At 35.4% G+C, this 14,872-nt stretch overlaps 1 protein-coding gene across 3 annotated transcripts in view; it reads left to right on the top strand.

The window, feature by feature from the left end:
* Positions 1-14,872, top strand: part of DENND4A (DENN domain containing 4A) — a 124,375-nt gene that overhangs the window by 23,861 nt on the left and 85,642 nt on the right. For all 3 annotated transcript variants that reach the window (XM_055320020.1, XM_055320021.1, XM_055320022.1), the window contains exon 2: positions 11,005-11,083. The gene's annotated coding sequence lies outside the window, so the exon portion shown is untranslated. The remainder of the gene's footprint in view (positions 1-11,004; positions 11,084-14,872) is intronic.

The following is a 14,872-nucleotide window of genomic DNA, read 5'->3' on the forward strand; positions in this document are numbered from 1 at the left end:
GCTGCGCCACCCAGGGATCCCCGAGCATCTGCCTTTCGCTCAGATTGTGACCCCAGGGTCCTGAGATTGAGTCCCACATCAGGTTCCTTGTAGGAAGCCTGCTTCTCCCTCTGCCTATATCTCTGCCAATGTCTCTGTGTCTCTCACAAATAATAAAAGATCTTAAAGTTTTGAGGGGCCAAAGTCATATGCAGATTTTCAACTCCATTGAGGGCTGATACCTCTAATCCCCACATTATTCAAGGGTCAACTAGTAGCAAGAGATCTGAGATAAGGAGTTTCAGGTCCTACTGTGCTACAGATGAGCTGTGCTGTTTTGGACAAGTCAAATTTGCCTTTCTAACATTTTAATTTCCTCATCAACAAAATGGTAAGATTGAACCAAAAGACTTTTAAGATCTTTTTAAAAAATTCTGTGAGCCTTGGGGCACCTAGGTGGCTCAGTTGGTTAATCATCTGACTCTTGATTTCAGCTCAGGTCATGGTCTCAGGGTTGAAAGATCAAGTTCTTCATTGGGCTCTGCTCTTGGTGCAGGGTCTGCTTGAGAATTCTCTCTTCCTCCCCCTTTGTCCCTCCCCTGCTCAAGTGCACGCGCTCTCGCTCTCTCTCATAAATTTTTTTAAAAATTGAAATGTTAAAAAAAATTTGAAATGTTTAACATTAATCAAATGATGATGAGACATGAATCTTGTCTACTTGTCAAGAACAATGATATTTTAAATCAGTGGATCTCATTTTTTATTATATATTTATGTAGCTGAATTTTAGATTGCTTGTCTTATGTAAACATTTTTAATCACCCCATTGAGTACTATTTCTTTTTTTAAGTTTTTATTTAATCAATGAGTACTATTTCAGATAGCTTGTGTATGGCTAAGAAATTGAGAAGAAAAATGAGATATTGTATGTTTGAGAGAAATTTTTGGGGAAGATTCCAATGGAAGCAACAAGTTATTTCAGATACTAGCTAACAAATGCTTATGATAATTTATTTTTATTTATTTATTTATATTTTTTAAGATTTTATTTATCTATTCAAGACAGAGAGGCAGAGACACAGGCAGAGGGAGAAGCAGGCTCCATGCAGGGAGCCCGACGGTGGGACTCAATCCCGGGTCCCCAGGAACATACCCCAGGCCGAAGGTGGTGCCAAACTGCTGGGCCATTGGGGCTGCCCACTTATAATTTAAAGAGGAAGTAAGAACTTTGAGATGTGGGAGTGGTATGCATATGGGAAATTAATTTAAAAAAAAAAGATGGTGCAAGAGACAAAATTTAAAAGCAGACTTCCCTTTCACTCTAGACTGGTATGCATTATATGTTTATATTTCATATATAGTGCTGGATATGAACAGATTTTCATTACAGGATTAGTAGTTGATATTTGTTGTTCCCATTAGTTTATATGGAAGCTAGTATAAAGTGGTAAATCTTATAGGTTCTTTATGTTAAAGTAAATAGCATTAAAAATTCTCCAGATAGCATTTCTTCATCCCTCTCCCTTTTTTTAAGGTTTTATTTTTAAGTAATTTTTACACCCAACATGAGGCTCGAACTCACAACCCCATGACCAAAAGTCAAGCTCTCCCAACTGAGCCAGCCAGGCTTACCTCCTTACCCTTTTTAACCATTTCCTACTTTTCTCCCTCCATTTCTCCACTTCTTAACTTTTATTCCTTTTATGCTTTCTCCCTTCATCTTTTTATTCCTTTTCTTGCCATATCTCTTTGTTTACTTTTCTTTCTTTTCTATTTTACTCTTATTTTTGGTCATTTGTTCTTTTTCTTCCTGCTAATTGCCTCATACTCATCAGCCAGTTTAAATTCTCCCACTTACCTATTAACTTTTTTTTCTCTATCAAAGCCTGTGTTCACTAGTTAACACTTAGATCTCCCCACTTAGAATTGCTTGTCTTCCATTCTTGAAGTATGGTATAGTAGAACTTCAAATTAAAAGCCATGAGAGGTGAGTCATAAATTGGACAAGCTGTTTAATTTTAAATCTCAATTTCTTCAATTATAAAAAGAAGAGTGGCAAATAAATCTCCAAGGATCTTTCCTGGCTTTAAAATCCTATGATTCTGTGGTGTCCTAACTTTCCCATTTTTTTCTACTGTGCTGACCTCATTCATCTAATAAATATTTACAAACCTATCATGTGTTTATAACTGCTATAATTTATATGAGAGAATCAAAAGAAATAAAGGGAAGAGTTCCTTCATTTGAATTGTTTATAGTTTGTCTGGAGAGACAAGAGGTATCTGTATCTTAACATGCAGTAATTTCCAATCTGTTCCTTTTCTTTCCAGACTAGATCCATATTCCCAAGGGAATACTAGCTACTTTAGTTCCAACCTAATTTTTGGATGAGGGGCAAGGTTGCCCCTGAACACAGTAAAAGACTCTTTATTATGTTCTCATACATCTGAGAATTCCTGTTGTAGTTGTCATGCAGCACTATTTTACATTGTCTACTTGATTCTAGACTAGAATTTATCTATGATACAAAAATTTGTCTTAGAACTAGGGGGATTAGCCTTGATTGTGCTTTAGTACATGACCACTCTGTCCTTCTTATACTTTTTTGTACGTTCATATGTCTGTACATTTGTATGTTTGTGTAATTATGTTCAAAGAAAATGTTCCAGATGGCTTAGTAAATGTGACCAACAAGTCTTTCTACACCATCTATACTTACACTTTATTCTTTGGTTTGTTTCTGTACCTACTTTGTAAGGGGATATTGCTTTTCAAGACATTATCTTTTCCTTTCATAGGCTACGTGAACACTCTGGTAAAAACATACCACTCCAATAGGGATTAGGGACAGTGGTTGGGGGCACCAAAAGGGAAGTGGACAACTTATAAAGGTCTACATTAGGAATCCTTGTGATAGAATTGTTCTGTATCTTGACCTTGATGATGAGTACATGAAGCTGTGCGTGTGATAAAACTGCATAGAACTAAATACGCTATGCCCATACACACACACACACACACACACACACACACACAAATACAAGTCAAACTGGGGAAATCAAAACAAAGTAGGTAAACTTATTAATGCACTATCCAAACTGTGATATTGTACTATAGTTTTGTAAGATGTTGTCATTGGGAGAAACTGGGTAAAAGGTTGCCAGATCTTTATTGTTTCTTTCAACTGAATGTGAATTCATAATTATCTGAAAGTAAAAGACTTGATTAAAAATAATACCAATTTACAATAGTCTTTGCTGAAAGATAATTTAATATATGTAATTGCAGGAAGTACATTAACATAATCACACTGGCTATGAATTCTGTAAAGTTGCAGGATACAAAATCAGTATAACAATCGTGTTGTAAATTTCCATACACCAATAATGAATTATCAGAGAAATTAAGAAAACAAATTCATTTACAATTACATTGAAAAGAATAAAATACCTAGGAATAAATTTAACCAAGGAGGTGAAAGGCCTGTACCCTAAAAACTCTAAGGCATTGATGAAAGAAATTGAAGAAGACACAAATAAATGGAAACATATTCCATGGATTGAAAGAATTGTTAAAATGTTCATAATACCCAAAGCTATCTACAGATTCTGTGCAATCTCTATCAAGGTTCCAGTGGCATTTTTTATAGAAATAGAACAATCTCAAAATTTGTATGGAACCACAGAAGACCCTGAGTAGCCAAAGCAGTCTTGAGAAAAAACAACAAAACTGGAGGCATCACACTTCCTGATTTCAAACTGAATTACAAAGCCTGAGTAATCAAAACAATATGATATTGCCATAAAAACAGACCCATAAATCAATGTAATAGAATAGAGAGCCCAGAAATAAACTTATGCTTACATAATTAAATTAATCATAATTAATCTAAGGAGGTGAGAACATACAGTGGGAAATGGACAGTCTCTTCAATAAATGGTGTTGGGCATATTGGATAGCCACGTGTAAAAGAATGAAACTGGATCACAATTTTTCACCATTAACAAAAATTAACTCAAAATAGTTTAAAGACTCAAGCATAAGACTTGAAACCATAAAACTTCTTGAAGAAAATTTAGTAACCTCCTAGTCATTGGTCTTGGTGGTGATTTTTGGAGTTTGACAACAAAAGTGAAGGCAACAACAGCAAAAATAAACAAGTTGGGACTACATCAAACTAAAAAGCTATTCACAGCAAATGAACCAATTAACAAAATGAAAAGACAACTTACCAAATGAGAGAAAATATTTGTGAATTATAAATCTGACAGGGGGTTAAGTATCCAAAATGAATAAAATGTTTGTTTAACTCAATAGGAAAAAGCTAAACAATCCAGTAAAAAAAAAAAAATGGGCAGAGGATCTGAATAGACATTGTTTTCCAAAGAAGACATTAAGATGGCCAACAAGTACATGAAGAGATGCTCAACATCTCTAAATCAAATGAAATGAAAATCAAAACCACAGTGAGATCACCTCACACCTATTAGAAGTGCTGTTATCAAGTGACAATAAATAATATGTGTTGGCAAGGATTTGGAGAAAAGGGAACCCTCCTCATGTACTGTTGGTGGAAATGTAAATTGGCACAGCTACTGTGGAAAACAGTATGGAAGTTCCCCCCCAAAATTAAAAATAGAACTACATTCTATACATTCTAGCAATTCCACTTCTGAGTATTTACAGAAAATAAACCACCGATTCAAAAAGATATATGCATCCACCCCCATTCTCATTATGGCATTGTTTATGGTAGCCAAGATATGGAAGCAACCTAACTCCATCAATAGGTGAGTGGATGAAGAAGGTGTGTGTGTGTGTGTGTGTGTGTGTGTGTGTGTGTACATACACATATATAATGGAATATTACCCATAAAAAGAATGAAATCTTCCTTTTTTAAAAAAAATTTCATTGATTTACTCATGAGAGACACACAGAGAGAGAGGTAGAGACACAGGCAGAGGGAGAAGCAGGCTCCATGTAGGGAGCCCAATGTGGGACTTGATCCCAGGTCTCCAGGACCACAACCTGGGCCGAAGGTGGCACTAAACCACTGAGCCACCTGGGCTGCCCTGAAATCTTCCTATTTGTGACAACATGAATGGGCATTGCAGGCATCTAAGTTAAAGAAGTCAGAGAAAAATACATGATTTCACTTATATGTAGCATCTAAAAATACAAAATAATTTTCCTAATTTCATTAATTTCTAGTTTAATATTAGAACATGGTTGTAAAAGATACTTGATATGATTGTAATCCTCTTTAATTTATTAATACTTAATATAAGGGAAGGGAGAAGAAATGTGTGGGAAATATCAGGTGGGAGACAGAACATAAAGACTCCTAACTGGGAAATGAACTATGGGTGGTGGAAGGGGAGGAGGGCGGGGGGTGAGGGTGAATGGGTGACGGGCACTGAGGGGAGCACTTGACGGGATGAGCACTGGGTGTTATTCTGTATGTTGGCAAATTGAACACCAATAAAAAATAAATTTATTATAAAAAATTTATTAAGACTTATTTTATGGCCTAGCCTATGATTTTGGAAAATGTTGCATGTGTACTTGAATGTGTATTCTCTTGCTTTTAGATAGAATGTTCTGTAAATATCTGTTAAGTCCATCTGATGTAATGTATCATTTAAAGCTGATGTTTTGGGACACCTGGGTGGCTCAGCAGTTGAGCATCTGCCTTTGGCTTGGTGTGTGATCCCCAGGGTCCTGGGATCTAATCCCACATCGGGCTCCCTGCATGGAGCCTGCTTCTTCCTCTGCCTGTGTCTCTGCCTCTCTGTGTGTCTCTCATGAATAAATAAATAAAATCTAAAAAAAAAAAAAAAAAAAAGGGATCCCTGGGTGGCTCAGTGGTTTCGCACCTGCCTTTGGCCCAGGGCGCGATCCTGGAGTCCCCGGATCAAGTCCCACATCAGGCTTCCTGTATGGAACCTGCTTCTCCCTCTGCCTGTGTCTCTGCCTCTCTCTCCCCCTATGTCTGTCATGAATAAATAAATAAAATCTTTTAAATAAATAAATAAACAAACAAACAAACAAATAAAAAAGCTGATGTTTCTCTATTGGTTTTTTATCTGGATGATCTGTGAGTTGATGTGAGTGGGGTATTAGGGTTCCCTGCTGTCATTCTATTGCTGTCTGTTTCTCCTTTTAGGTCTGTTAAGTTTTGCTTTAATATTATTAATATTTATTAATTTAATATTATTAAATAATAAATAATTTAGGTGCTCCTATGTTGGGTACATAAATATTTATAAGTGTTATATCCTTGGGGTATACCTGGGTGGCTCAATAGGTTAAGCATCCAACTCTTGATTTCAGGACAGGTCCTGGGATCAGGCCTGGCATCAGGCTCTGCACTCAGTGGAGAGTCTCCTTGTCCCTCTGCCCTTCTCCCCTCTCATGCTCACTCTCTCTCTCAAATAAATAAATAAAATCTTCAAAAAATGTTATATCCTCTTGTCGAATCGACCCCTTTATCATTATTGAATGCCCTTCTTTGTTTCTTATTATAGTTTATAGTCTATTTTGTATAGTATAGATATAGCTATTCTAGCTTTCTCTTGGCTTCCATTTTTATGGAATATCTTTTTCTATCTCTTCACTTTTTTTCCCCATCCCTCAGTTTCTGTTTCTTCTCTTTCTCTCTCTCTTTTTTTTTAATTCCAGAGAGAGAGAGAGCGAGAGAGCACGTGTGTAAGAGTGTGTGCATGAGCATTAGAGGGAGAGGGGAGTAGCAGAGGGAGAGAAATAAGAAGGCCCTGTGCTCAAGGCTTGATCTCGGAACCCTGAGATCATGACCCAAGCTGAAACCAAGAGTCAGACACTCAACAGACTGAGATATCCAGGCATCCCCATCCCTTCACTTTCAGCCTGTGTGTGCCCTTACATCTAAAGTGTATCTCTTTTAGACAGCATATAGATGGGTCTTTTTTTAATCCATTCAACTACTCTGTCTTTTGATTGGAGAATTTAGTCCATTTACATTTAAAATAATTACTGATGGATATGTGCTTACTGACATTTTGTTCATTGTTTTCTATTTTTTAGTTCTTCTCTTTTCCTTCTTGTTCTCTTCTTTTGTGGTTTGATGACTTTTTTTTAAGGTTTATTTGTTTTAGAGAGAGAGAGAGAGAGAGTGAATAGGAGTGAGAGCGTGAGAGGGACAGAGGGAGAAAGAAAGAGAATCTTAAGCAGGCTCTCTACTAAGGAGCTTGATACAGGGCTCAGTCTCATGACCCTAAGATCATTACCTGAGCCCAGATCAAGATTTGGATGCTTAACCAATTGAGCCACCCAGGTGCCTCTGATGACTTTCTATAGTGGTATGGTTATATTCCTTTCTGCTTATCCTTTGTGTATTTAATACAGGTTTTTGCTTTGTGGTTACCTGGAGGCTTACATATAATACCCCATACTTCTAGCAGTCTATTTTAAGTTGATAACAACTAAAGTTTGATCCTGTGCTAAAGCTCAGTATTTATACTCTCCTCTCCACATTTTATGTTTTTTTTAAATAGAATTTTTTTTAAATTTTTTTTAATTTTTATTTATTTATGATAGTCACAGAGAGAGAGAGAGAGAGGCAGAGACACAGGCAGAGGGAGAAGCAGGCTCCATGCACCGGGAACCCGACATGGGATTCGATCCCGGGTCTCCAGGATCGCGCCCTGGGCCAAAGGCAAGCGCCAAACCGCTGCACCACCCAGGGATCCCCCATTTTATGTTTTTGATGTTACATTTCATATCTTTTTATTTTGCTTTGATATCTGAATCAATTATTTTTACTATGTTTGTCTTTTAACCTTTATATTAGCTTTATAAGTTATTAATCTACTACCTTTACTATATGCTTAGTTTTCCAGGGAGACATATTCCTTTTTTTTTTTTTTTTGACATATTCTTTCATACATGTTCCTGTTACTAATTAAAGTTCCCTTAACTTTTCTTATAAGGCCAATATAATGGTGATGAACTCCTTGGCTTTTACTTGTGGGGAAACTTTATCCTTCAATTCTGAATTACAGTTTTTCTGGGTAGAGTATCCTTGGTTCTATGTTTTTTTTCTTTCAGCACTTTGAATGTCATGTCACTCCCTTCTAGCTTGCAAAGTTGGTACTGAGAAATCTGCTGGTAGTCTTATGGGGGATTTCTTGTACATAAAAAGCTGTTTTCCTCTTGCTTTTATATGTTGCCCTTGACTTTAACTTTTGACATTTCAGTTACAATGTGTCTTGATGTGGGTCTCTCTGGGTTTCTCTTATTTGGAGCTGGCTAGATTTCCTGAATCTAAATGTTTTCTTCCTTCCCCAAGTTAGGGAAATTTTCTGCCATTATTTCTTCAAATGAGATTTCTGCATCTTTCTCTCTTTCTCCTTCTGAGAGTCCTGTAATGTGAATGGTAGTTCATTTAGTGTTGTCCCATAAGTTACACTGTCTCTTTGCTACCTTCTAGCAATAAGGTTTTAGAAATAGTTGAAAAATATGTATGCCACTCTATATTTACTAACTGAAATTTCTCAGTGAGTCTGAGGTGGAGTGGTATCTTAATTTTAAGACACATATATGCATCCTGACCATTTTTAGCAGTTTAAAACATAACAAGATTATGCCTATATTATTTCTTTTTTTTTTAATTTTTTTATTTATTTATGATAGTTACAGAGAGAGAGAGAGAGAGAGAGGCAGAGACACAGGCAGAGGGAGAAGCAGGCTCCATGCACCGGGAGCCTGATGTGGGATTCGATCCCGGATCTCCCGGATCGCGCCCTGGGCCAAAGGCAGGCGCCAAACCGCTGCGCCACCCAGGGATCCCGCCTATATTATTTCTTATTCATTGTTTTTACCCTGCATTCCATTCTAAGACACTATCAAATTTTGACTTAAATAATTTTGACCCTTTCTCCCCTTTCTCTTCTACTTCCTACAAACACACCCACGTTAAGCATCACCAGTTTAGGTAAATCTGATGTCTGTTGCTATTATTTCCCTCTTATTAGTAGATACTCTTGTGTTGGTCTTGAGCTACGGTTTCTTCCTCTTGATGTGCTTGTGATTACTGTGCTTCAATTTGCTTTCCTGCAAAAACTTTTGACACTTAATGAAACTTGCGTGCATACATATGTACGTGTGTGTGTTCAGCATTATAGAGATAACATAAATTGATGCGATACAGTTGGACTGGCTATACTTTAAGACTTTGTCAGTGGCATCATCTTTTCATTTGATATTTAAAATTACTCATTACTACAACTTACTGAACTACTCAATTTTAAGAAAATATGGTGATGGCATATTGAATCCCATAATACAAATTGCTTATTATCTTGATCAGAGGAGCTGGGTTCCTTGTCCAACCATGTCTTACTAAACAGTTGTTCTGATGCTATTTAAATGGTATTTTAAATCAGTAATAATAGAGAGGAGAACACAGTCAGAAATCTCTTTGACCTCAGCCATAGCAACTTCTTACTAGACATGTCACCACAGGCAAGGGAAACAAAAGTAAAAATGATTAGGACTTCATCAAGATAAACAGCTTCTGCATAGCAAAGGAAACAGTCAACAAAACCACAGGCAGCCTACAGAATGGGAGAAGATATTTGCAAGTGACATATCTGATAAAGGGTTACGTTAGAATCCAAAATCTATAAAGAACTGATCAAATTCAACACCCCAAAAACAAATAATCCAGCTAAGAAATGGGCAGAAGACATGAATAGACATTTTTCCAAAGAAGAGATCCAGATAGCTAACAGACACATGAAAAGATGCTCCACATCACTCATCATCAGGGAAATACAAATCAAAACCATGATGAGATAACATCTCACACCTGTCAGGATTGCTAAAACTAACAACACAAGAAACAACAGGTGTTGATGAAGATGCAGAGAAAGGAGAACCCCTTTGCATTGTTGGTGGGAATGCAAACTGGTGCAGCCACTCTGGAGAACAGTATGGAGGTTCCTCCAAATGTTAAAAATAGAACTACCCTATGATCCAGCGACTGTATTACTAGGTATTTACCCAAAGAATATGAAAATACAGATTTGAAGGGATACATGCACCTTGATGTTTACAGCAGCATTATCAACAATAGCCAAACTATGGAAAGAGCCCATATGTCCATCAACTGAGAATGGATAAGAAGATATGGTATATGTATACAATGGGATATTACTCAGCCATCAAAAAGAATAAAATCTTGCTATTTGCAAGGATGTGGATGGAGCTAGAGTATATTATGCTAAGTGAATAAGTCAGAGAAAGACAAGTACCATATGATCTCACTCATATGTGGAATTTAAGAAAGAATAGATGAACATATGGGAAAGGGGAGGAGAGGAAAACAAGCTCTAAGAGACTCGTAATGGTAGAGAACAAGCTAGGGTTAATGGAGAGAAGTGGTAGGGGATGAGCTAGACGGGTGATGGGTATTAAGGAGGGTATTGTTATCATGAACAGTGGGTGTTGTAAGTAAGTGATGAATCACTAAATTCTATTCCAGAAACCAATATTGCACTATATGTTAACTACCTAAAATTTAAATTAATAATAAAATCTGTGATAAAGGGAAAATACTTTTATGTGTAGACTTCTTTAAAACTTATATAAATGGAAATTACTTGCATCCATATTTAAATTGTCTTAAATGTGTGTATTTTTCTGTAGAACTGAAATACCACATCATGCCCCATTTTTTTTCCTCATACTTCTTGTTCTTGTACACATTTCTTTTGTGCCATTATTTTTTTATTTTTCTCTCTGTGATTCTCCCCATTATCTGCTGTTTTGTTTTTTTAAAATATGTAGGTATTCTTAAATATGTTCAAGGAAGAACAGTGTTCTGGTTGAAAATGACTTATTGGGTCTTGTCTTGGGTCTTAAGCATATGAAAACAACATATACAGTCATTTTCTTTGAAAATTATTGTTAAGTATCTACAAGCATCTTAGGGGAAATATTTCACTGGAATTAATTTAAGTTCAATTTTTATTCTTTCCACACAGTATTTCTCAAACTCTGAGGCTTGTAGAATTCAGAAATTAAGACCTGGCATCATTTTCAGGGAAAGACCTTCAGTAATGTGTAAGTAGTTTTTTTCATTTTGATTTGTTTCTATTAGTTGTTTTCTGTGTGAAACACTGAAAGGTTAATTTACCATCTCTTAAAAGAATTTGGCATATATTCACCACATAATGATTACGAATAACAAGTGATACAATATAGCTTTATTGAAAGATGTCTTAAGATACACCCTGGGTCGGGATGCCTGGGTGGCTCAGCGGTTGGGTGTCTGCATTTGGCTCAGGGTGTGATCCCCGGATCTGGGATCAAGTCCCACATGGGGCTCCCTGCGTGGAGCCTGTTTCTCCCTCTGCCTGTGTCTCTGCTTCCTTTTCTGTCTCTCATGAATAAATAAATAAAATCTTAAAAAAAAAAAGATGTACCCTGAGTCACTATTATTGACCATTAGTAGAGGCAACACCCTCAAATGTAAAAAATACTGGACTGAGTCCTTGCCTTGTCTGGTGCTAACTAGCTACATATCCTTAAGTGAACTACTTTCTGTGTTTTAGTTTCTTTAAAATGAGGGATTAGATTAGGATTAGTAATAAAATCCTTTCCTCTCAAAATGTCTGTTATTCCCAGCTTGATTTTTTTTTCTTTTTATAAAAATTCAAAGGTTAGTAATCATCCAAAAAGGAGCTCTCAAATTACATAGTTTTGTTTTGTGTGTGTTGGTTTTTTTCTTGGAAATAGATATTGAGAGAGGAGGTGAGCCCAAATTAGACAAGAAATTTGCCCCACCATAGTCCATTATTCTGGGTTACTAAAGCTTGTTTTTTTTAAAAAAAGTCACATTTGCTTTGGGTAAGTTGAACCTTTTTAAAAGGAGGTCATCCAGTGCACATGATGAGATGAGCACTGAGTGTTATACTGTATGTTGGGAAATTGAATTTAATAAAAAATAAAATAAATTTTTTTGAAAATCATGAAAAAATCTTCAGTAAAATATTAATTAAAAATAAAAGGTCACCCTACTGTTAAATATGATATGCAAATAAGATTTCTTTCCTTTCAAAATTCCATAGAGTACTAATGCTGAAGGGTTCCAACTTTCAAGGAGATGGGGGAAAAGGACAATAAAGTAGGGGTCACATCTATGCATGGGGCTTTTGGTGGAGGGAATGGTAGGGAAACTGGACAGATTGAAGTCCAGCACTTGGAATCTGGAAGGGTGGTGATAGGAGAAAAGAGGACTAGAGGTGGGATGAAAATATAGACAGAGATGTGAGAAAGTAGAGCTAGAAAGAAAAACTCCTTGAAGGCAGAGGCTATGGCTATCATCAATATTGTCTATCACCAGCTCCTAGAACAGTGTCAGATCTTTGTAAGTATTTATGAAAAATACATTGAATGAATGAATCACTCAATAAATTTCTAATTTTGCCTGAGGCTCTGATGGTTTTAATTACTGGTTTCTAGACTCAAATCATCTAGGTTATCTATATCTGCTCTACATTCAACAAGTACAGACAGTATTAAGGTAATTGAGGTTCAGAAAATTGATTCTGAATTACGGAAAAAAGACCTTGAGGGTTATAAAGTGGACTATTAATTCATTTAACAAGTATATTTTTAAGCACTTGTCTATCATACTTTCAATACTAGCTGGGAATGGAAAAATGGAGTAGTGGTTATAGTGTATAGTTCTATCTGATGGAATGTTATGTAACCACTCAGTATAATTATGAAGAGTATAACAGTTTAGAAGATTGCATACTAAATAAATATACAAATATTTATATTCTATTTAGTAATTGTTCATGAGGACTAATGTTTTCTGTTCTCAAAGAAGACTAGGAAACATTGTCAAACATAAATCAGATTTATTATTGGGAATGGAGTTGTGAAATTTCTTTTATGTTATGTTATTTTGTACAATTCATAAAGTTTAAATGAAAATCCAAATAAACTTAAGTTTAAAACAAATATGATGAATATGTACTGACCAGAAGAGGCAATAGTGTTTGTCAAAGAGGAAGAGAGCAAAACTAAATTTGTAGGATGGGTTGGGAAAAAAATGAAAGATGAAGTTTAGAAAAGATGGAAATGAGAGTCTGTGGTAGAGGATGGCTAGATTACATTTTTAACTGTGGAGTTACTTTTTTAAAAAAGAAAATTTCTTTCAGCTTACTTACTCAAGTGAACTGGAGTGAGGGATAGTCTAACTAATCCATTGTGTTATCGACCATTTTCACATACAGGTCTTGAGTTTGTGACTATTTATCATTCTCTATCGGAAAGACTGTTGATCCTTTTACCATTTCAAATTTTGCAAAAATTTGACTTTGCAAAACTTCTATGCTCAGATTTTTGTTTTTCATCTACCTTTAAAGTGTTACCTTTCTGCTCTTGTCTTTTCTTGTACGTAGAGTTAGCCTAGCTAGAAAATACTTAACTACTTTGATGTACTGGATAGAAGAAATACAAAAGAATCTGAATTGATTGGGTAGATATTGAAAGGGAGAAAAACAAACCAGTCTCCATTAGTTTGTGAATGAGTAAGAGCTTTCTTATAACAATTTCTTAAGTTAGTTCTCATAAACCTTTTAGGAATAGAGAGCATCTCCTTGTTTTCTATTCTTAAGGAAAATAGATATAATTTGAAGTGAAATACTAGCCAAGCAAGAATGTCAAGTTTTAAAATACCTATAAACATTTTATAAGCTAACTTTTTAAGTTATCTATATCATGTTGAACAAAGAAAAATTGAAAAACAATAGTTGGTTAATAATGTAGTATTATTCTTAGCCAGCTTGGGTAAAGCTTGTGTCAGCGTTTTCCATTACTGTGATTATTTACAGAACTGTTGAATCAACTGCTTGTGTTGTATGGCCCCCAGTTTAAATGAATTCAAAGACATTTATTTACAAAAAGAAGGAAAAGAAATTTACCTATGTTTAGGTAATTGTTTAGGGGCTTTTGCTCTCCTGTACTAAACCAAAAGTCCAAGTTTTGTATGTGACTAGGGATGTTTTCTTCAAATGTTTTTTCCAAGGAATTGTTGGTAGTTCTTGCCAACACAAGGCATTTTGTCTTAATATATATGTAGTATTTTTCACAAGGATTGTAATTTTCACACTTTGGTGGAAGTCTCTTGGCTAAATGGAATTGTTAGAAAATACTGTTTTTCATTTGTATCAAAGATTTTCAGTGTTTTCTTTACCTTGTAATTTTTAACAATGTCTTCCTCCTAGCTTCTAAACCTCAAACGTATTTTAAAAACAGTTGATTTATAATAAAAAGTAGAGGTGCATTTTCAGTATTATAGACTTTTCTGAGTGAATTAAAGGGCATTTAGATCTTGCAAGAAGTCACCTGGAATGTTGCCAGCTATGTTCTTGGCATTACATACATGGTCAGCAGTGCCTTAAAACATTTTGTTTATCTTCCTAACCACTCTCCGCCTTCAAGTGATTAAATGTGAAACGACATCAAGGCAAGAGAACTGGAGAAATAGGTAATTTACTTTTTTGTCAATAAATGTAAGAAGATTTTATTACCACTTTAAAATTATTTTCTTATATGTATTGATGAAGAACAATAATTTATTCCTCTTTAGTAGTTATTTACTGTACTCAGTTCTGAATGAGATCAAATCATCAAAATTTATGAATCAGGAAGATGTAACAAAATGAATTTTTCATATAAATTTCTCCCAAATATTTGCTTATTAGTATAATAGCTGCTTATTTCCAACAGCTAAGGTAGCAACCTTCAAAAGAACTCCTTAAATATATATATGTTTTCATGATAGTACTATTCTTTTTCTCTTCTTTCTGCATAGCAATACATAAAACTACATGGTAT

Source organism: Nyctereutes procyonoides, unplaced genomic scaffold (genome assembly GCF_905146905.1).
Source record: "Nyctereutes procyonoides isolate TBG_1078 unplaced genomic scaffold, NYPRO_anot_genome, whole genome shotgun sequence".
NCBI lineage: Eukaryota > Metazoa > Chordata > Mammalia > Carnivora > Canidae > Nyctereutes > Nyctereutes procyonoides.